The sequence below is a fragment of the Myotis lucifugus genome, unplaced genomic scaffold (genome assembly GCF_000147115.1).
Source record: "Myotis lucifugus unplaced genomic scaffold, Myoluc2.0 scaffold_70, whole genome shotgun sequence".
NCBI lineage: Eukaryota > Metazoa > Chordata > Mammalia > Chiroptera > Vespertilionidae > Myotis > Myotis lucifugus.
This window is the reverse complement of record NW_005871118.1, coordinates 214763-228844: the sequence shown is the minus strand read 5'-3', so window position 1 is coordinate 228844 and position 14082 is coordinate 214763.

The window sequence follows — 14082 nt, the reverse complement described above, 5'->3', positions numbered from 1 at the left end:
CACTTGTCTGATTTCTGTCTCTATGGATTCGCTTATTCTGGAAATTTCATATAAAAGGAATCACACAATAGAAAAGACAAGTTTTCCCTTAAAAACATGGTGCTGGTCCAAATGCAGTGGGCATCGACGGCAACACTGCTCTCCACTAAAATTGAATGATAGGCAGACCCCTACTAAAATTGAAGAATAAGTGGTACACAAAATTCAGAGAAGGAAAATCAATTTCACAAGAGAGCACTTCATCTTGAAGTCTTCATCATCCGATGTAGGCCAGGAGTTGATTAATTCCAGGTTTGCTGAAAGCCCAGAAACAGCGTCCACAAGCTGGAGTTTTGTGCAGCCTGTTCTCCAGAACTCTCCAGAACTCTCATTCGCTGTCCTTGAATTTGTTTTTCCTGATACTTGGATAGATTCCTGTAGACCAAGATTGCTACTTTCAGAACACTTTTTAGGTCTTCTTCATTTCTAAGTTAGTTGGTCATTGCTTTCCATCTGATCGACTTTTGTGCCTCTATTTAATAAAAATCCCACCATTTGCTCTTTGCTTTCCTTTAGAGTAAGTGAAAGTGGTCCGAGGTCATCCTCGTGTCTTTCTTCAATATTTGCCTTGTATGAAAGCAGCTGTGCTACTATAGCTGTATTTTGTCCAGTGGCAGCACAGTGGAGAGCAGTGTTGCCGTCGATGCCCACTGCATTTGGACCAGCACCATGGTCTAACAGAATAGTTGCCCAGTCCTCTTCCTGGCATCGTATGGCCTTAATCAGAGCTGTTCTGTTTTCATTGTTACAGGGGTGCAACAGGCATTTTCTGTCTGCTAGGAAGGAGAGTAGCCATTCCCAGATGGCCATTGGCACAGGCCGGATGTAGAGCAGCCCTGTTCTTGTCTCTATCATTCAAGCCACTTCACCTGAACAAGACAATTTTTCACTCTCCATACGTTGCCCAGGCCAGCAGTTTTGTGAACAGGCATTTTCTGTTGGCTAGGAGGGAGAGTGGCCACTCCCAGATGGCCATTGGCGCAGGCCAGACCTGGAGCAGTCTTTTTCTTCTTATCTCTATCATTCAAGCCACTTCACCTGTTCTGCTTCTTAGTCTCCAGAACTCTCATTTGCTGTCCTTGAATTTGTTTTTCTTGATACTTGGATAGATTCCTGTAGACCAAGATTGCTACTTTCAGAAGACTTTTTAGGTCTTCTTCATTCTAAGTTAGTTGGTCATTGCTTTCCATCTGATTGACTTTTGTGCCTCTATTTAATAAAAATCCCACCATTTGCTCTTTGCTTTCCTTTAGACTCTAAAGGAAATTTGCTCTTTGCTTTCCTTTAGACTCCTTAAGTGAAAGTGGTCCGAGGTCATCCTCGTGTCTTTCTTCCATATTTGCCTTGTATGAAAGCAGCTGTGCTACTATAGCTGTATTTTGTCCAGTGGCAGCACAGTGGAGAGCAGTGTTGCCGTCGATGCCCACTGCATTTGGACCAGCACCATGGTCTAACAGAATAGTTGCCCAGTCCTCTTCCTGGCATCGTATGGCCTTAATCAGAGCTGTTCTGTTTTCATTGTTACAGGGGTGCAACAGGCATTTTCTGTCTGCTAGGAGGGAGAGTAGCCATTCCCAGATGGCCATTGGCACAGGCCAAATGTAGAGCAGCCCTGTTCTTCTTCTCTCTATCATTCAAGCCACTTCACCTGTTCTGCTTCTTAGTCTCCAGAACTCTCATTCGCTGTCCTTGAATTTGTTTTCCCTGATACTTGGATAGATTCCTGTAGACCAGGATTGCTACTTTCAGAACACTTTTTAGGTCTTCTTCATTTCTAAGTTAGTTGGTCATTGCTTTCCATCTGATCGACTTTTGTGCCTCTATTTAATAAAAATCCCACCATTTGCTCTTTGCTTTCCTTTAGAGTAAGTGAAAGTGGTCTGAGGTCATCCTCGTGTCTTTCTTCAATATTTGCCTTGTATGAAAGCAGCTGTGCTACTATAGCTGTATTTTGTCCAGTGGCAGCACAGTGGAGAGCAGTGTTGCCGTCGATGCCCACTGCATTTGGACCAGCACCATGGTCTAACAGAATAGTTGCCCAGTCCTCTTCCTGGCATCGTATGGCCTTAATCAGAGCTGTTCTGTTTTCATTGTTACAGGGGTGCAACAGGCATTTTCTGTCTGCTAGGAGGGAGAGTGACCATTTCCAGATGGCCATTGGCGCATGCCATATGTAGAGCAGCCCTGTTCTTGTCTCTATCATTCAAGCCAATTCACCTGAACAAGACAATTTTTCACTCTCCATACATTGCCCAGGCCAGCAGTTTTGTGAACAAGCATTTTCTGTTGGCTAGGAGGAAGAGTGACCATTTCCAGATGGCCATTGGCACAGGCCAGACCTAGAGCAGTCCTTTTTTTCTTACCTCTATCATTCAAGCCACTTCACCTGAACAAGAGAATTTTTCACTTTCCATATGTTGCCTGGGCCGGCAGCTTTGTGGATCTTTCCCAGATCTTTGTCTGGAATGTGGTAGCGTGCCCTCTGTCTCCCACGCCACTCCTCCCGGGCTGGCGGAGGAGCCAAGGGCAACACGTCCAGCCTCCTCCTCCTCTTTCACACGAGAGCCCACGAGCTTCAGAGAAGCCTCACCTTCCCTCCGCTTTTCTCGCCTCCTGAGCCCAGGACTCTCTCTAGATAAGCCGACCACCTCACGCCACAGCATTCAAGCAGGGCAGTTTCCTGGCCTTTGCTTCTTAATTTATTTTAATTTTTTTTACTGTGCCACTAAATATCAGGCATTTTAATAAAATATTGTTACAGAAATGTACAGTGCTTACACCATCACAAAATCCAAAAGGGTAGTTTTTATTTTTATTTGTTTAGAGATTTTCAGTTGAAGCAGTATTTGACCATTGACTACTTTCATTCTTCACTGTAGTTTTAAAGAACTGTAAATGACGGTGCTATACAAGTCAAAAATACATGCCTGCCTCGTAGTGAAGTTGTAGCTCTCCGTAATATGTATATTTGAATCAGTTTTCAACATTTTGTGAATGTTGACTACCTGAAGTTCAGTTTTAGATGTGCTATTAACATTCTGTTGGATTCAGAGGGTTCCTTGAAAGTTTTATGTATAAATATGTAAAATAAAAATTAAAACTTTGTTTCATATGATATGTCTTTTTGCTCACTAGCAAGCCCCACCCTGGCTATATTTCTTCCCTTTTCACTCTTCCTCAACCATATTCTCCACCAGGAATTTTTTTGTGGTTTTAACCACTTCTATTGGTCTCATGAAGAAAATTGCCAAGTCTAAAGAAGTAGGTTACAGGTTATTGTATCAGTGAACAAACGAAGTGCTCTCCAGAGGACAAGCAATACAGTGATTTGCCAACAAGATGGGCAAGAGTGTGTGTGTGGTGGGGGGAGGGGGGGAGGGGCGCTGTTTAAGAGTATGTGAGGGTATGTGTGAATGCGTGTGTGTGTGAATGAGTGTAAGCGTATGTTTGTGAGGGTATGTTTGAATCAGAATGTATGTGTGTGTGTGTGACAACATCCAAGCTGGTGCTTCTGTTACTGCTCAGAGTTACCAATCTGGAATTCTAGCACTGCACCATTTCACAGCTGCTCGTCTTGTTAGAGCCCGTGACTGCATCAAAACTCCTTTTACCAAATTTGCCACATGAATACACAGTGCTTGCACTCATGCTTTTCTTCAGGCCAGCTGTGGCCATCTTTCCAATTTTAATCACTTCCACTGGTCTCATGAAGAAAAATGCCAAGTCTAGCCCAGCGTGGCTCAGTGGTTGAACATTGACCTATGAACCAGAAAGTCACGGTTCAGTTCCTGGTTGGGCACATATCTGGGTTGCAGGCTCAATCCCCAATGTGCGGTGTGCAGGAGGCAGCTGATCAATGATTCTCATTGATGTTTCTATCTATCCCTCTTCATTTCTGAAATTAATAAAAATATATTTTTAAAAAAAGAAAAATGCCAAGTCTAAAGAGTATTCTCCAATAAGTAGAGAACTTCAGAAAATCAAAATGATTAGCTAGCATCCATGTAGGTGTTAGGGAACCATAAACTGAAGCAGAGGTGAACAATCAACATTCCAGAACCACCCACAGACCACCTGGTTTCACTCGAAGGTCCATGATGTAACCTGAAAATAGAAGTTTAGACAACTGTCTACACTTTCCTTTCTTAAAAATATCCAGCTAGATAGTGCCCTCAATGGTCCTGGATCTGTCTCTTGCTTCAACAGTGTTTGCATGGAATAGACCACAGGGACCGCCCCTTCTTCCAGCGTCTTAGTCACCACCTTCAGAACCACCTCAGAGACCAGCCAATATAATGTTTTTTTCCTATCTTAGCTCCTTATTGCCGAACAACCATAGCTCCCAAATTCGTCAGAATTATTCCAACTGGGTGGAGGCTGCGGTCAACCGCCCAGCCAGCCTGCATCTGCGGGCCTCCCACACCTACCTCCCTCTGGACGATGTGGCTCTGGAGGGCTGGGGCCACTTCTTCCTTGAGCATATCTTAAAGTTGCAAAACCAGAACGGTGGCCGCATTCATCTGGGTTGATCCCAGAACCCTGAGAATCCAGGCCTGGCAGCTGGGTGAGAATATTGGTCAGTAAGCAGTGACTCCCATCTTTAGCTGCACAGGGAATCACCTGGGCAACTTAGCAAGGACCAGAGCCTGGGTTCCACCCCCAAAGGTACTGATTTAATTGGTCCAGCATGTGGCCTGTGTATCAGGATTTTTTTTTTTAAGGTCCCTAGGTAATACTGATGCTAAGAATACTGATGCTACCTTAGACTTTCTTCCTTTCTAGCTTTTCTTTAAGCAATTTAAGTATCTAGTTTTTGGGGTTTTTTTAATTGTTTATTGGGGTGACATTGGTCAACATGAACATATAGGTTTCATGTGTGGGTTTCTATGTTACAACATCTGTATATTGCACCATGTGCCCACCACCCATGAGTGGGTGTGATGTGTCTTAATTCCAGCCAAGCCTTTGAAGAAGGGATTTGCCTTCTCCATGTTTTCTCCTTGTTTTATCAGCTGCAATCACAAGAATCTAGGGCAGTGGTCGGCAAACTCATTAGTCAACAGAGCCAAATATCAACAGTACAACGATTGAAATTTCTTTTGAGAGCCAAATTTTTTAAACTTAAACTATATAGGTAGGTACATTGTTATTAACTTAATTAGGGTACTCCTAAGGCTTAGGAAGAGCCACACTCAAGGGGCCAGAGAGCCGCATGTGGCTCGTGAGCCGCAGTTTGCCGACCACTGACCTAGGGTATGGCAGAGCCACAATATGGAAGGAGTCTGCATCCTGGAGCCCACTGCATGGGGACAACTGTCTGCTGTCCAGCAAGATTTGCCTCAGACATTTACAGGCATGATTATGTTAGAGCCATTATACTGCATCACATCTTTTTTTACAACAGCTGGCACTACCATAACTGATGCAGGTCCTTAACAAGGAAAACCATAGTCCTCTAAAAAAGAGCTAGAACACAAATCCAGGTCTCTGAATACAAGCCCTCAGGTCTGTGTTCTTCACCATCCTGCCACAATGCTTCTAGAGGTCCCACTCTTCCCTCTGAAACATCTTCTCTAGGTCAGTGACTTAGCCTTTTTCAGTTTATGGACCTCTTTAGGTTAGTTCAAATCCTGTCCCCTCTTCTATCTTTTCCTTTAGTGATTGGGTCAGAAAGAGATTTGTCATAAACAAACAATTCACATCAGAAATGGATTTTATTATGATGCCAGAAACACAAGTATTTATCAAGTGGCTACAGGAGACTTTTGTTGGTGTCCCACCATCCTCAAGACCACACTTTGATTGTTTAGTCCCACAGCTGAATTCTGATGCTTAGAAAAAGCAATTACCTTTTGTACTGATGTTCATTTATTTTTCCTAAATAAGATATGACACATTCATTATAAGATAGGTTGATGGGTAATGAGTTTTTCAGGATATTTTAATTGAGGCTTATAGTTCATTGTTGGTATAAATTAATATTATATTAAATAATTTATGAATTAATAGTCTGGCTATGCAAAATGAAAATTTCTGAGTGAGAATCCAAAAGGTCTTCCATTTAGTAGGAAATAATTTACCAGGATGAATTAATTGGTTGTAAGAAATTCTTTCCCATCGCATTTTCTCTTCATACATTTCTCTGTTCTAAAACAATGCTCTGCCTATGGTTGTAACACTGCCCTTGTTTTAAAAACCATTGAATGACCAGATGATTGGGAAGACAAGTGAAAACTAATCTTGTGAATTTGATACATATTTATGAATAAAAAACAGTTGAAAAATATATATAAAAATAGAAACCATTGAATGAACTACCTTGCACCAATATACAAGAGCACAGGGTAGGAAAGCGACAGTTATGGGAAAAGAGATTTTATTTCCACCCTCCAGACTAGGGCAGTTCAAACTTTCTTGGTGATTATTTACAACCACAGTCTCTTTTCTCTTATATTCAATCGATACCTTATTTGCTTTTTGACTTTGCAGGAAATAGTGGCATAGAACCTGGCTCTGGTAAAGTATAGACAAGGCTGGAAATAAGTTCTTTAATTTTCTGGCTCATAAAGTTACTTCCTTCCAGATGTCTGTTAGTTCTCGGTAGAAATTAGTCTGTAATGACATGTCATCTCACCCTGTGGGGTTGTTTTAGGTCCGGGAGCATCCCTGCGTTTTAGCAACGGCATTTGAAAGACAGCGGGAGCCCATTCTTCACCTGAGGACAATTTAGATGTGAGGGTTAAAGACGCCGTGTTGACTCTTATAGGCAAAGGGAAGAAAGGACTTTACTAAATTCTCACAAAGAGTCCCATTCCTCTTTCCAGTGATGTGAAGGACTCTTGTCCATGTGGCTTTAAAAGGCTGGTTTTAAGATGAGTCATTGTCTCAGATGCAAATCAGACTGAGAATCAAGCACCAGGCAACTCCGTTGAGCTAACTAATTTGTTAAGGGAAGTCATAAATGCCTTGGGAAGAATAATTAGGTCTGGGGATGTTTTGTATGGGACTAATGAATCCATCTCCCCGCAGTTCTGGCTAAATCAAGAGTGGGAGTGAAACAGTACCCGGGCCTTTTCCGAGTTCCCAAACCAGTCTCACCCACGCTGCCAGTGGGGGTGCTGGGTCTCTAGGGAGACAGCAGCTCTCACCGCCTGGACCAGAGGCCCAGAGCAGGAGAGTGTGAGGACTGGAGAATGGAAGTGCTGTTCACTAAGAGGCCCTGAGAACCAGGACAGCATCTGATGCTCCACCTTTGGCCCTGCCACAGCACTTCGAATGCATTTTGGTGCCTGGAACCCCTGTATCAAGGAGCCACCTGGTAGGTGTTGCCTCTGTGAGAGGCAGAGCTAGAGAACTGCCCGGAGGCAGTGAGGGAGCCTGCCTTCTAGGGACCTGCACTTTCCTATGAGAACATTCTTCACCCCTGCAGTGGGACCCCTCAGGGCCAGGCCCACCCCCAGGAGGCCTGAGGCCTACAGGGGAATTGCCAAAGGCAGCCTTGACAGGGCTGAAGGGGCTGAATAATCTAGGTTTTATGAATTTTGTAGGCAATATGTAAACAAATACCTCTTTTGAGTTTCCTCTACTTCTCTAACTGCTCTTGAAGCTACCTCCCCCAAACACTTAGGCAACAATCAGGAAATATAAATTAATGGGGTTGAGACAGAAGGGGCAAATCCAACAATAAAAAAATAAATCATAAAAGTTTTAAATTATGCCCTTTGGGGCCACACTTAAAATGTGTTGTCTATTTGCTCCTTATAAGAAAGAGTCCTAGATAAATTGTCATGGTTTTGATATCTAAGTTGTATTTCAAGTCTTATTTTCTCTCTCTTATTGTTTTTTTTTTTAATATTAGCCCAACCCCCTGATTTGCATAGCTGGTGAGCCAATATTGTACTAACAATGCCCTCCCCAGCCCACTAAAATAAAAAGTCTAAATGCCCACTTCCTCTTTTTTCAAAGTACACACATGTGTATCACTTCCTAAATTATACTCATTGTCAAGAATTTCAAACTATAAAATTATCCAAGTGTTTGATTTTATCTGAGGCAGTAACTGCTCCTTTAAAACATCACAGTTGCCTTCATTTCATATCTTAGGAGCCTCGTACTTACTAGCTTGGGCAAAATACACTTCCTCATTCTCAGAATTTTAAATTTTAAAGAAAACAGGATTAGGCTGTACACCTGCAATTAATACAAAATAATACTGAATATAAACTGTAATTGACAATTTTTTTAAAAAAGCAGGAAGTTCACATACAAATGACTCTCATTTCAGGAGCATGCGTGGATCTTCCTCTACTGCCAACTAACTGGGCCAGCAGCACTGTTTTCACATCACACCAGAAAGTGAAAGCCAAATCTTAGGGCGACTTCAGATTTCTGAGATTCCCGACCCACAGTTATTCCCGGCTTCTTGGCTCAAGATGAAATCATTTTCATCAGGAATTCCTTGGCTTCAGTTTCCAAGTCAGTCATGCGAACTGTCCAAAAACATGGACCAGTCTCACCACACTGCAAGTGGGGGTGCTGTGTCTTTAGGAAGGGGGTAGCTTTACCTTCCAGTCCTGAAGTCCAGAGTAGGAGAAGGGAGAATGTGAGGACTTGCCCAGGGCAGACTGGAGGAGAATGGAAGGGGTATTTGATAAAGCTAGTACTAGAGGCAGCTGGGATGGAGAAAAGAAGACGCACGGCAAGCAGTATGCTAATAGGTAGGTTGAGATGCGTAGAGGGGAAAGGAGTTGGACCACTGGTTATATGCATCTCTTCCAGAGGTCACATATACAAATGCACTTAGGGGCCACACTGGTAATACCAGTAACAGAAACAAGTTGGGTGTAAGACAATGAGAGGCACATGACCTAACTAAAGGGATTCACAGTCAAGGAAATGCTATCTAACTGCTGGGCTGAACTGGCTTCTGCAGGACTTTTCTAAGATTTCAAAATATTCTACATTTGTTACAGAGCTCATTACTTCTATTAACTAATGTTTCAGCCATATGACATTAGCCAGCACTGAAAGTCATTCTAAAAAGAGCCCCACTAAATGTATTATGTTTACAGATAATATTACTACCGCACTGCAGAATGACAAGTTTATGAGTGTCTGAGGGAGAGATTCCTTTCAGATGTCAGTACCAATACTAGTCAAGTTTCTATTGTAAATTTTTTTACACATAATGTTACCTCTTCGCATTGGCTTCTAGGAAGCAAAGAGCTAAATTTGCAGCCCACCTATGACAAGTTGAAGAAGAGCTTGGAGTAATGTGATTCCTAGTTTACTGTATTATCCCTTTAAGTTGCTACACACCTTTTGGGAAACAAACAAACAAAACGGCATCATAATAAAATAAATATCTCTATGTATTTATTTATCTTTACATGTATCTGTATTTTTATTTACATATTTATCCTTATACTAGAGGCCTGGTGCCTGAAATTTGTGCATGGACGGGGAGGGAGGGGAGGTCCTCAGCCTGGCCTGCACCCTCTCCAATCAGGGACCCCTCAGGGGATGTCCGACTGCCAGTTTAGGCCCGATCCCTCTCGCAATCCGGGACTGCTGGCTCCTAACTGCTCACCTGCCTGCCTGCCTGATTGCCCCCCACTGCCCCCCTGCTGGCCTGGTCCCCCACTAACTACATCCCTGCCGACCTGGTTGCCCCCTGACTGTCTGGAATAAAGTTGGACATCCAGAAGATGTCCAGTTACCTGGTCTAATTAGCATATTACCCTTTTATTAGTATAGATATTTACTTAGCCCTCTCTGGCTACCAACACCTGGAATCTTCTAATTACAGCAACCAGGTACCTTCCAGAGGCAGACTCTATTTTGTTTTAGAAGATCAAGTGAATAAAAACCAAGTTCTGATGCCAACTATATGCCCCAACCCTCTTTTGTCTGTCCTCTTTTCCATAGTTCCATTCTTATATTGTAATCAAATTCTATTCTTATGGTCAGTGGTAGCTACAGTCTTTATAACCCCAGTGCATGTTCCCATTCTTCTTCTGGTTTCTTTGGAGATCTCTTTCTTTATGTGGTTCTGCTGAGGCTGTCAGACTTGTGTCTGCCCCTTCTTTCACAGAAAGGAATGACCCAGGCAGTCACCCAGAATGAAATACCTAACCCCTATCCTCCATCAATAATTGGTTCATTAATGTACATGTGTCCCCAGAAGAACCAATCAGAAGCTTCCTGGGATTGGTCTATGAATACTGGATTTGCTAAACTGGGACAATTAGAGCCTGGCAGCCATCCCGTCTACTATGTAGAGGGAAAGTTTGCATCAGAAGCTAAAAGAGCAGCAGAGGTGAGAGATGGCCAGAGGGAAGGAGAAGCCCTGATGACATCCTACAAGTTCTTGGATTTAGTCTGAAGTCAGATCCTCCCCTTGACCATTGGTTACAGCAGCCAATAACATCCCATTTTGCTTATGCTGACTTAAGTTGGATTTTTGTCAGGACTGAAAGAGTCCTACTGATTATACTCTTATCTCTAGTCTTGTGGCCCTGGCCCTATCACCTCAATCCACCCTCCACAGAGCTAAGTGACCTTGTAATGTTTCTAACAAACATTGGATCTTGACATGTTCTTGCTCAGTGTCCTGAAAGACTATCACCCGCAAGATAAAATATAAACTCTCTGCATGATATTCAAGACATGTTGTGATCTCTCTGTATGATATTCAAGACTTCTCATCGGGCCTAACTCTTGCCACCCCCCTCTCAGATTTTGAGCAGGTGACATTTGAGCTCCTTATTGATCCCAATTTCTCCCTGGCCTCCAGGCCTTTGTACATGGCATTAGTTTATCTCTGAAATTCCCTCCCCCTGCTTTGAGCTCAAATGCCATCTTCTTTAGAAAGTCTTTCTTTGCCTCCTTAGATAGAATTTGCTGTTTATTCTCTGCTCCCACCATGCTGTTTATTCTCTGCTCCCACCATATCCTCATAGCTCCTTGAGAACAAGGAAGAACATTTATCTGTGTTTCTTAATGTCCAGCTAAGCAAATGGCACTCAATAGGAGCAAAATAAATATATGTTAAATGAGTGAATGAATAAATGTTCAATGCCACCTCATAGAGAAAGCCTACTCCTAATTTCTCTTTTTATATATAGTTCTTCACCGACCAATTTCCCCACAAGTTCTTAGGCTTAAGCAACAACTTATGACCCCATGTCTTTTCAAAACTGCGGCTGTCTTAAAAGTCTTCGAGATCCAATGTACTCATAAGGCCTGGGAGGAAAAACCAATTCTGAAGCCCATTCGATCTGCTGACATCGCAACCTGATGTGCTTTATGAACTTGGATGAGAGGCTCAGGTCTAACTTTCCATTCATTGTTTACAAAATTATAAGCATCTTTAAGAGGAAAGGAATTTAATACACGATATGTCAGATGATCCACCACACTAAAGGGTGGCATGTGGTGAGCATGGACCACCCACAGTTCCCTGAGGAGATGTTAATAGTGGCAATACTCACAAGCTCAGTCACTATTCTTTGGGCTAAGTCACGTGTGCTCTCACAGCCATTTCGGTGGTTTCTCTTGCCAACCATCAGAGTAGAATCATGGACAGAGACCAGAACTAAAGTTAGATCCTTCTTGATAATCCTGTGATGCAGAGATGCAGAAACTAACTTTACAGTGTTAGATGGCTTTCGTGACGTTCCAAAGGCTGAATCAAAACTAGGGGAAATGGGATGCCACGGTAAAGTAGAGGTAGTAATAAGAATACCTTTCATTTATACTTTCTGGGGAACTAACCAGTATCCTGCTAGCCTCAAAAAGTCATTGAAACTTCCCAGAGGTGTTCAACTTACCGTCCAGGAAATAAGCTAGACCTTTTCACATTGTTTCATTATCTTGTATGATCTCAGAATTTTCCTGAGAATAAGGAAAAGCGGGCAGGTGTGCTTTTCATTTTGCAGAAAGAGAAATGGGCACAGAGGGATTAAGAAGGGCATTTCCCAAGGCTTGATAGCAACCGTGCAGCCAGGATTAGAATGCCACGCTTGTTTTATTAGCCCCGGGGTCTTCAAAGTTGGCTGCCTACATAGCTATGTTTGAAGCTACCTACTCCTCATATGTTTCTAAACTGACTTCAAAATTTGCCCCTTATATTTTTAAAGGATTGCAAAAAAAGATTATCTCCAGAACTTTCTAAATAAAAAGATTTAAAAATATATCTGGAATATCCAATTAAACATATCTTTTCTTTGTATCTGGTGGAATTTAAATACCAAAGCAATTTGACTATCATATCCATTTTTAAAAAAATAAATGAACAAGCTCTTCTTTAACTGTTGGAAATTTTATATCATTTATTTATTCTTTTTGTTGTTGTTGTTGTTAATCCTCACCCGAGAATGTTTCTTCCATTGATTTTTTTAAAGAGTAGAAGAAAGGGGGAGAGACTGAAAAAGAAAAATATCATTATGTGTGTGTGTGTGTGTGTGTGAGAGAGAGAGAGAGAGAGAGAGAGAGGTTGTCTCCCACACTCACCCCAACCGGGGTGAAAATCGAACCTACAACCAAGGTACATGCCCTGCTGGCTAAACCGGCTAGGGCTCATTTATTTATTCTTGAACTTATATTTTCATTCCAATTTCCCCTCAGAATTTAGTCCTTATGTAATTTTTAAAAACATCTTATTGATAACCCTATCAAACTTCCTTATACAAAAAAGGTATATAAATATGAATTTAAATTTTTAAGTTTCCTGTGACCATAAGTTTCTAAGTAACAAAATTCTTTAATACTGAGTTTCTGTTACAAATACTATTAATAAATTGATTTTAAAAAACAACATAAATATTCTATAAGGTTTGATGAATAATTATAGAAGAAAAAGGAAATTGTATTGGAAATACATCTTTTATTGAAAGGAGGTTGATTTCTTTTACAATTCAGTCATGGACCTGCTGATGAATATTTCTTATTGACAGAATGAGATTTAGATTCTCCATCATTTCTATTCCCACTATTTGTATGTGTAGATGTAAACCTTGAGGAAATGCGTTCATAAATAAGTAAGTGGAAATGGAAGGAGTCTTGTTATAACAATGTTAATTAATTATTTGAGTTCCCTTTGAATGATATGCCAAAATTTACATTTGATCTATTATCAAAAATCATTTTAATGATGTATCAAATGACAGCTCCATTAGGTTCTACTTGAATTTTGTTGACAGCAGTTTACCTTCTCAATCCTGTCCCTCTACCTTCAAGGGTTTCTTCTCAAGTGTTTCTTTACCACCTGGGGGAATGCATCTCAGTGAGACTGGAGAGGAAAGCCATTCATTGCTAAGTAAGAAAACACTGTGAAAGGGAAGATGGGAAAGAAGCCAGCAGGACAACTTTCTCAGTGGCTCTCAGGCAGATGGTTCCTACCTAAGTTGAGCATCTGGAAATTGATTCCCCCAAAGCTATCTATGACCACCTACCCCTTGGAAAGTTTGTAAATTGTTTGGGAATAAGCATACTTCAGTTTGTATTAGCTCGGGCTTCCACCACTTTTGAATAAATCCTCCAACTGTGTGCCCCATCATTACACATTGTACATCAATCACCAACAATGTGTTGGGCATTTTTCTAAGTACTGGAGATACAACAACAAAGAAAATATATTAAATTCACACTACTGGACAAGAGAGACAATAACTTATCAGAATTTGACTCCATTTTTATATTGAGCACACTGGGACATGACAAGTCAGAAATAGAAAGCTCGGGCCATTGTGACCCTGAAACCTGGCTGGCTTGTCTCCCCTGTAGCTGCAAGGACAGGGTGCCATTCCCCTGTCCTAAGTTTCCCTACACCAAACACAATGCCAGGCACCTCATAGGCTGTCCATACATATACGCCCAATTAATTGAGTGAAGTTGGAAGTCAAAGAAAATTGTATTTATCTTTCTAAAGCAAGCATATCAAACTCGTGGCCCATGGGGCACATGTGGCCCACAATAAATATTTTTGCATCCCAGCCAATATAATGGTATGTAAGAAACATTTAATAAAAATTTCTTAACTTA